Source organism: Mytilus galloprovincialis, chromosome 14 (assembly GCF_965363235.1).
Source record: "Mytilus galloprovincialis chromosome 14, xbMytGall1.hap1.1, whole genome shotgun sequence".
Lineage (NCBI taxonomy): Eukaryota > Metazoa > Mollusca > Bivalvia > Mytilida > Mytilidae > Mytilus > Mytilus galloprovincialis.
In genome coordinates this window covers 71,084,825-71,095,409 of record NC_134851.1, presented here as the reverse complement: position 1 = coordinate 71,095,409, position 10,585 = coordinate 71,084,825, and the positions used below count along the sequence as shown (strand labels likewise).

Sequence of the window (10,585 nt, the reverse complement as noted above, 5' to 3'; positions counted from 1 at the left end):
ACCTTTCATTTACCTCAATTACTATAATAGTTTCTACATAGTTAGTATGTGTTCTACAGGGATCACCAGTGCTTCACCTTTCATTTACCTCAATTACTATAATAGTTTCTACATAGTTAGTATGTGTTCTACAGGGATTACCAGTGCTTCACCTTTCATTTACCTCAATTACTATAATAGTTTCTACATAGTTTGATATTTACATCTAATATGCATCGGAACTAATTGTTTTAGATAATATGTACTAGTTTCCAGTATGTTCGTTTTTGATTGGGCCCGATTTGGTGGTGTAACATCTAACAAAGTCTATCCAACTCATTTAGCAAAGAATTCCAGTCAAGCTAGAAGGGCGTCTTAAAATTGAAGTGAGGTTCGAATTTTTGCTTCGTTATGAAGTGGGGTTCGTCTTGTTTATTCTTTAGTTTTCTATGTTGTGTCGTGTGTGCTGTTGTTTGTTTTTCTTTTTCATTTTTAGCCATGGCGTTGTCAGTTTGTTTTAGATTTATGAGTTTGACTGTCCCTTTGGTATCTTTCGTCCCTCCTCTAACTGTGACTTTGAGATGAAGAACATTTTATGCTGTTCATTCACTGACTTTGTGTCATGGAAGGATACCACATATCTTTTTGACACATTGCCAAACATAGCAAATACAACAAAAGGAGGAATACGTGAAAACAACACTACACAGAAAACTAAATACTGATCAACACAAACCCCAACCAAAAACTGGGATGAATTCAGGAGATCAGGAGGAGGAGCAGATGCATTCTGTTACCAGGTGAAGTTAAATAATAATAATATCTTTTACCACAAAGTTATAATAAAAAGTAAAATAAAAAAAATACTGAACTTAAAGGAAGATCAATTGGGAAAGTTCATAATCACATGGCAAAATCAAATAACAAAACGCATCAAAAACGAATGGACAAGAACTGTCATATTCCTGACTTGGTACAGGCATTTTCAAATGTAGAAAATGGTGGATTAAACCTGGTTCTATAGCGATAACCCTCTCACTTTATTTTTGAACGTTTGATATATTGACTGAAGCATATTGGACAGAACGACAGATCACATTTGAACCACCGATGCCGGGTTATACCATAGAAAAACAACAACAATCAAACAAAGAAAGGAGCCTCGAAGAAAAGACTGTTGAAATAGAATAACTAGTATCACCAGCCCAGTAGTCAATACTTCGGTGTTATCAATTATATGGTCATTTTTATAAATTTTCTGTTTACAAAACTTTGAATTTTTCGAAAAACTAAGGATTTTCTTACCCCAGGAGTAGATTACCTTAGCCGTATTTGGCACAACTTTTTTGGAATTTTGGGTTTCAATGCTCTTCAACTTTGTATTTGTTTGGCTTTTTACATGTTTTAACTATTTTGATCTGAGCGTCACTGATGAGTCTTATGTAGACGAAACGCGCGTCTGGCGTATAAAATTATAATCCTGGTACTTTTGATAACTATTGGTACTAACACAAGACAAGATAGGTTACATTCCGTTTAACGTGCACACAAATCTTCCTCATTTTCATTCTTGAACATGTGTAGTAAAGTTTAACACATAATAAAAAAACTACCCGGTGTAGCTACCAGTAAAATAACCATACATTTAAACAATAGATTAAAAGGCAATACATAAATTGGATAGTACGGTCAAAATGTGTTCAACGGAAAGATAACAAACACAGCTACGGCTGCTTTGACAATACTACCTCTAAAATGAACAAAAAAGCTTGATTGCAACTTACTGCTCTAGTCACAGTGTATCTTAGAATTGAGAATAGAATTAGGAATGTGCCAAAGAGACCACAACTCGACCAAATAGCAGACAACAGCCCAAGACCATCGATGGGTTTTCAACACAGCAAGAAAATCCCGCATCCGGCTTCAGCTGGCCCCTAAACCAAAATGTGTACTAGTTCAGTGAAAAATGGACGTCACACTAAACTCCGAAACATATAAATGAACTAAAATTAAAAAAAAAACCTATCAAAGACCAGAGGCTCCTGACTGGGAACAGGCGCAAACATGCGGAGGGTTTTAACATGTTTTGTGAGATCTCCCCTCTCCCCCCATGCCTCTAGCCAATGTAGAATAAACAAACACATCAATACGCACGGTAAAACTCAGTTTAAAAGAAGCTTGAATGTATATGAGAAACAAGAAAGTGATTTGTACAAAACAGGTACGAATACAAACGGTACTTGGATCGGTCTGTACGATTAGTTGTAACATTTGGCAAACAAATAAGGTGAACATTTGTATGTATCTGTTAAATAATCATAAATATGGTCCTCCATTACTGAAGTAGAAATATTCAGAAATATTCAATAAGAGTATGTTGCCAACAAATCTTACGACAAAAGTGATAATTTCAGCTTCCCTATGATGAAGCTTCACTTTCTTCGTATAAACATTCCAGCAGCTCCAATATATAGAGTATATATCTCCCAGTTAGTACGAAATTCAAACACTAGCGTTTCCTACATGTATCATGATTCCCTTGCTAAAGGTTTGATAGTAACACGGGTTTCAATTTGTGTGCCGATTACAGGTAAATGAATAGTAGGTCAAACTACTTCGTTTTTAAAAAATCTGAAACTATAAAAAGTAAAATCACAAAAATACCGAACTCCGAGACAAACTCATTCAAAGAACGAGTACCAAATCAAATAGCATCTCTAGATTTGAGCCGCAGTTTTTCGTCAGATGAAATATTCTGCTGTGAACCATCATTCAAAAATATACCTTTTATGTTAACACACTTCTTAACATATAATTTGGGCTTAAAGAGGTAGGGCTAATTTCCACTGAATTAATTTCACGCCATGATAAAGTCATGTTCGAAAAGAATTATAGATTATTCATTACCTAATCACTAAATTACAGACGATTAAACATAGCTCTAACCGCATTGAAGATGTTAAATTTTGGCAATATCTGAGTAAAAAACGGTATAATTAGTACATCCCTCAACACAATCAACATTCTTTGCTTTGAAGTAAAGCTAAAAATGTTCCTTCTAAATTTTTGTCTTCTTGTATTTGTTTGTTTAATATTTTACAGGAATGTTGATTTTGTGTAGCAACATGCCTGAATCACCTTGTATCAGGAACAATAACACAGTTACACTATTTTTAGTATTTGACGTCCTTGATTTTATCAATGACAAAACAATGAGTATGGGGTCATCTTTTAAATAAACTTGTCGTGTTGTTTTCATTTAAAAAAAACCAATTTGTTGTGTATGTGGAAAGTTTATGTTCCCTGTACCCAATATGCTTACGCAAAGGTTTGTGGCTTTGCTTTAGTATTCGTTATAATTAAAAGTATACACCTTTAAGCTTTATATTCCATAAAAAATATCTATTCAGTTAACTATTTAATCTTTGGCTCATATTTTAATTTATTTGTGTATTCGTCTGGTTATGATTCATATATTTTACTAGTTGTTTTGTTGATTAATTTTCAAGAGGGAAATGTGTTCCCGGGACAATTTACTTTATTGGTCACCGGTAGTTTAAATTGTCTTCTTTATACCTCTTTGTTTTCTACCCTCCTCAATATCTCGCATCTCCCGCTGGAGCTTATATTTATGCTCCTCCGTTAAGGTACCTAAAGGGTCTCTGATTGGATACTCTTCTCTTATATCATCCACATGGGGATATATATAAGCGCAGGAGTCATTTCATTTAAACACTGGTGTAGAAAACATTGAACAAATACAAATTCAAAATTCAGTTCCAAAACTACTTAATATATTTACATTGAGAATTAAATGTTATCTTTCATAGACAAGTGTGAGGAGAAACATAGCAAAAAAGAAAATAATGCAGCTAGAATTCGAAAAATTGAGATTCATGTTACTTGCTTTGCTGTCTTCAGTTTTATGTAGGTATATGTATTGTGTAATAAGGCTTGTAAACATTCCAACTAGTGTACATAGCTTCTGTCCAGGCAATCGGAAATAATTGTAATAGTACTAGTGTAAGTTATCAATTTTAACATTTAACTTGATATCCTTTCTACACAGCAAATGATACAGTTGTGTTCGTTATGTTTTCTGTTAGGACTTTTGGGTGTCCATACATGTATTATGTTTCTCGTTCTACATTGTCAACTGTTCGCTTCCTTCGTGAGACAAGATAAATCCTATCGTAAGTGTCTTTGGGAACGTTCCACATATTATCTTTGTTAAGGTTAACATTATTCTATAAATATAAAGTTAGAATCAATCCTTCACACATTGTTTACTGCATTGCACTACACCAGAAAAATGAAATTCATGATCCTTCAGTTGTGTACTTTAATGGGTAACGTAGACATTATATATATATTATATATATCTGAAATTATTATATCTAAAACTTGTTAATGATTTTATTCATATATATATTTTTAATCTGTTATTGGCGTTTAAGTAATATGGGTTGTTAACTCACAAACCAAATATAATTCCAAATAATGCAAATGTTAATTATTTTATTTCATACTAAAGCGATGCAAAAAGGTTTATATCCGGCGAAAGAAATTTAAACGTTAAATTGTCCTGGTTATTCTACTTTGAGGCTCCCTCAACTAATAAAAAAACCGACCACCACGAACTAATGCAAAAGATCTGAAGCGGCGTTAAACATCAAATAACTTACCAATCAATCAATATCATTTATCTTAGGCATATGCATGGTGACAAGCAAAGAGTTTTGCAGCAAGGATACGGACTGTAATATAACTAAATGTACAGCTAACATCACTGTACAATGTTTGTACGGGAGCTGTAGCTGTGTTGAAAACACTTCCAATGGTAAGATAAATTGATAAAACAAATCACATGTGCTTGTCAACTCGTTTGCCATTACCCTCGTTTATGTTTGGTTAATTTGTCTTCTGTCACTTTTATACGACCATTTGCATTGCCTATTATGATTTTTTAAGTTTTTGTGTGTGAATAGAGGTTCCTGGCGGTTAACGATATTACTGAGGATAAAATGCATAAAACGCTAACCTATGTACATACGACGATGATAAATATGTCTCAATTCTTCTTCGTTGTCCTGATATTTTCCAAGTTTCATTCCCTTTATATGTGTTATTCCAATAATACCGAATACATTTAATGCAATTTCTTATGCTCCTAATATCTTGATGGTTATCACTTGAAAAAAAAGAATATAATACATATCTATTTAAAGACATTCTAACACGTGTTAGGGTTAAAACAACTGTTTGCCTTAGAAAATATTTAGAAGTTAACCAAAAAGGAGACTACATTTTATCAATCATGTCATTTACCCTTCCGGAGCACCTGAGATCGCCCCTAGTTTTTTTGTGGGGTTCGTGCTGTTTATTCTTTAGTTTTCTATGTTGTGTCGTGTGTGCTGTTGTTTGTTTGTCCTTTTCATTTTTAGCCATGGCGTTGTCAGTTTGTTTTGAGTTTGACTGTCCCTTTGGTATCTTTCGTCCCTCTTTTAGATAACATAAACCTCTATCATGCATATCATGAAGCAAAAGGGTATTCAGTCGATATATAAAGTTGTTATGTATGCAATTCAAATTAAAATAATCATTTTGAGGTTGAACTTAATTGTATTAGAACATTGGAAATTAGTAGCTCCAAAAATACCTAGCAAAAAGAAATATGAAACAATGAAAAAAGTCAACGTCGTCAACCGTTTTCTATTAAAAAGCTGGCAAAACGGTAAACTTTATATTCGTTTCCAACATCAAGTTGTCTATATATCTCAAACAAATACAAATACACAAATACAGGTTAAAAAAGAGGGACGAAAGATACCAAATGGACAGTCAAACTCATAAATCTAAAACAAACTGACAACGCCATGGCTAAAAATGAAAAGGACAAACAAACAACAGCACACACGACATAAAATAGAAAACTAACGAATAAACAACACGAACCCCACCAAAAAACTAGGGGTGATCTCAGGTTTAAAGCTGTATGATGTGAAATCCCAAAATAAGTCAGACTTCGTGCAGAGTTAACCTTCTACTTATATTTTTGCGTTACAAGAGTTCAAAGTCGGTAAATTAACTGATGGACGAATGTTCTGATGTAAGATAGAAGACCGCGAAAAAATGTTGCATGTGAGTTACGACAAAGCCATATCGAATCGGTCAACCAATTTGAGATGTTGACCATAAAACTGACGTAGTGTCAATTTCAAACTGCCTTAACTCTGTTAGAGAAGATTTTGTGTCAAGAGCAAACCGCTGTTCATGAAGTTTATTGTGTGTAAAGATGAAATATTGTATCATATTGTATATACCATGTAACTATATGAACACGTCATACGAGTGGCCAGATGGTATGTTATTACTAAGAAAAATATTTTTCATACATTATTTGTTGTTATATGTTGATGTCAAACAAATTGAATAAATGATAACTTCCGATCTATATATAATTTTAGTTTGTGCCGGACTTTTTGATTGTGTGTCAAACATTTGTACCAATGGTGGAATAGGAACGTGTGTTCAATCAAAGTGCATTTGTGTACATAACCAAGGTAGAGACTATAATAATAGCCAGGAATTCAATGTAAATAGCTAGAAATTGAAAATTGTTGTATAATTTCTGATAATGATTCATGCAACATATGCAAAATTCATCATTATTATAGTTTCACCAGTCTTATCAAGTTGACGATGCATACCAACATAAAATTGCTATGCCTCAAAAAACAACTTCTGAGCGGCCATAATGTTTTCTTTGAAAAGGAAAAAAAATGTTTCTAAACATAGCTTCATTAAATTTTCGAAAATGAAATAAAAGGTTAACTTATTATTGCTTCTTTAATTAAACAAAATTGTACAATTGTAGCATGTAGCAGTGTCAATGAATGCTCAACCTTAGACTGTAACACTGGGAGTGTTAAGAACTGTATCAACTCACAGTGCCTGTGTGTAATACAGTGACCGGAATATCAGATATTGCCAGACAACAAATAATAGCTGTCACCCATGACATTTGAACTCTAGTGGATAGTTGTCTCATTAGCAAACATACCACATCTTCTTATCTTATAATCAAAAATAATAAATAAAAGATGCACGTTTTTGGATTCATTATAAATATAATCATATTATATATTACAACTAAATAAGCTTTCGAAGGTGTTACAACATCTAGTAAGGAAATATTTGTATAGTAACGATTTTCGCCCATATAAGCTACATAATGTATCTTTATGGATTCCTTACTGGGCTAACATTTTATTCGCAGACACGTCGACCAAGTAACAAACGAGAAGGATTGTGCCTGATGTTCATATGATGAAATCATAATCTTTCAGTCAGTTTAGTTGAAGTCTGGAGCTGGCATGTCAGTTAACTGCTAGTAGTCTGTTGTTATTTATGTATTATTGTCATTTTGTTTATTTTCTTTGGTTTCATCTTCTGACATCAGACTCGGATTTCTCTTGAACTGAATTTTAATGTGCGTATTGTTATGCGTTTACTTTACTACATTGGTTAGAGGTATAGGGGGAAGGTTGAGATCTCACAAACATGTTTAACCCCGCCGCATTTTTGCGCCTGTCCCAAGTCGGGAGCCTCTGGCCTTTGTTAGTCTTGTATTATTTTAATTTTAGTTTCTTGTGTACAATTTGGAAATTAGTATGGCGTTCATAATCACTGGACTAGTATATATTTGTTTAGGGGCCAGCTGAAGGACGCCTCCGGGTGCGGGAATTTCTCGCTACATTGAAGACCTGTTGGTGACCCTCTGCTGTTGTTTTTTATTTGGGCGGGTTGTTGTCTCTTTGACACATTCCCCATTTCCATTCTCAATTTTATTCAAATTATCACTAATATGTTTGTAAAGGCAAATCTTAAAACGGTCTTTTCAGATTTTAAGAAATATTAGCAATACCTCACTTATGCATTTGCTATGAGTGATTTAAAAAAATATGAGTGTACGTTTTAAACTTTTTTTAAAACAAGGCAAAAGCTGTCAGAATGTTTATACTAACAGTACATGTCGGTTGTATTAGTATTCATGGGAGAAGCAAAAGAGATTTTAAAGATACCAGTCGGACATTTAAACTCATACGTCGAACATAAATTGACAACGCCATGGCTTAAAAAGAAAAAGACCAACAGACAAAGAAGAGTACAAGAACACAGAAAACTAGACTGAGCAACACTGACCTCACCAAAAACTGGGGGGATCTCAGGTGCTTAGGAAGGGTCAGCAGAACACATGCATTCTTTTAACTGTTTAATGTAAATTGAAAGCATCGAGGTCCATTTCTATCATAAGACAAGACGATATAATGTTGCGTTTTCCAAAGAGATTTTCTTCATAAACCCTTATCAGGAATTCTAAACTCACTCGATTCCAAAAACAACGATGGAACAATAATTGTGCTGCTATAGGTAAAAAGATAGTAATACAATGATATCGCTCAACCCAATCTTATATGACATTGGTATCTTGCGCGTTGGAGGTCGTATAAGACATATAAACATTAAGAAGGGTCGTAACACAGCAGATTTGCCAATAGACATACATCCGTATATTTTACCAAGAAACCATCATGTGACAACTCGTTTCATTAGACATTATCATGCAAAAAGTCAACATCAGGGCAGAACAATGAATGAAAGCGCTGGTTCATGACGAAAAGTCAGTAGTGTTATCAATTGTTGCGTAGTTTGCAGGACATTACAAGGAAAAGTAGGTGGGACTCAAATGGCAGACCTGCCTGCTGATAGGTTAAAAGTTGATGCACCTTTCACGTATGTAGACTTAGATATTTTTAGTTCATGTCAAGTTATCGTCCGTCAAACACACGCAGAAAGTTCTTCAAATAAACGTTAGGGTCTATTATTGACATGTTTGGAATATCGTGCGATACATGTAGAACTTATCGAGGAATTAAGTAGTGCTTCCTCGTTTAACGCATTGCGTTGATTTATTGCCGTACACAGACCCATCCATCAATTGAGTCAGGCCGTGGTAATAATTTTATATGAGCCGCAAAGGAACTTAATGTTGTATTTGAATTCGTCTAAGATGCTCCGATGAAACAGTATTTATCAGACAATGACATCGCTTGGATTTTCAACCCGCCTCACGAATCAGATTTTGGTGAAGTATAGGAGTGCATGCTAGGGGCGTGTAGACGTATTCTGGATGCATTGTTATTGCAAAATAAGTTCACGGATTTAACGCATAAAGTACCTTCTACACTAATGCGCGGAGTTTGTGCTATGGTCAATTCGAGGCCATTGGTTTCAGTTTCTAGCGACCCCGAAAACCCGTCAGTTCTTTGGCCGTCTCTTCTATTAACTCAGAAATCTGCGTTGTCTTGTGGATCTCTTGGACAAGTCGAATTCGGAACAAAGAATGCGATGCGTAGCCAGTGGAAACTTGTTCAGTATCTAGCCTATATATGCTGGTCCCGTTGCCAAACAGAGTACATTTTGCCTGTCCCAAGTCAGGATCCTGTAATTCAGTGGTTGTCGTTTATCGCTGTGTTACATATTTGTTTTTGGTTAATATTTTGTACAATAATTATGCCGTCAGTTTTTCCGGTTGATTTGTTTTACATTTGTCATTTCGGGGCCTTTTATAGCTGACTATGTGGAATGGGCTTCGCTCATTGTTGAAGGCCATACGGTGACCTAAATTTGTTAATTTCTGTGTCATTTGGTCTCTTGTGAAGAATTGTCTCATTGGCAATCATACCACATATTCTTTTTTATATATACATTGACAGTCTATAAACTCGTTCGAAATAGAAATCTGGTGGAGATAACTTTTCTGAAAGTGATGTCATTCTCATGCGGAAGACCGATTATCCTAGAAGTCATTGGCCAATTGGCAGTATTGACAAAGTATTCCAAAGTGATGATTCTAAAGTTAGAAAAATCCAAGTGTCTGTAGTCGTTGATGGACAAAGAAAGTCGCATTTGAGACCAATAATCGACTTGGTTCGATTAGTCGAAGCATTTTAAACTATTCAGTTGATAAGTGATAAGTTGTGCATTGCGAGATTTGTTGAGAAACTCAGTGTAGTTACATTATTTGATTTGTATGTGTATTGTGAGTAACAATGTATAACGCACATTTTTCTCTATGTTGTCAAAGTTACGGAGTAGAAACCTTTTGATTATTTTGATTAAAGATAAATAGGTAATATTCATAGCGTTTTTCAATTAGAAATATCAGAAAGGGACTGTTGTGTTACCGGAACCAATTCCGGATATGTTTCCTCTTTTAGCATATTTGTAATGTCAGACACATTTCCTATCAAATTTATCGTGCAAATATAATACTTATATTTGCTGGTTTGAAGCCCCATAGAGTAAATTCTTTACAATTAATTATTTTAAAATCATTGTTAAATAAAGTTTACATAAGTATTTTTACTGATTATAAAGTATAACATGTATAAGCATGAACATTATTTCACACACAAAACACGTTGTTCAGTTCACTGTATGTAATATTCGAATCGGTCAAATTATTTGCTGACGGGTCATGCAGGATTTTGTCACAATTACAGCATATAATGGGTTAATCGTCATAAAGTTTACTTTTGAG

At 34.3% G+C, this 10,585-nt stretch overlaps 1 long non-coding RNA gene across 1 annotated transcript; it reads left to right on the top strand.

The window, feature by feature from the left end:
* The first annotated feature begins 4,204 nt into the window (after positions 1–4,204).
* LOC143058306 (uncharacterized) lies at positions 4,205–7,093 on the top strand. Its single transcript, XR_012972995.1, has 4 exons — positions 4,205–4,328; positions 4,691–4,819; positions 6,447–6,542; positions 6,857–7,093. It is a non-coding gene; the product is annotated as an uncharacterized LOC143058306 (long non-coding RNA).
* The last annotated feature ends 3,492 nt before the right edge of the window (positions 7,094–10,585 follow it).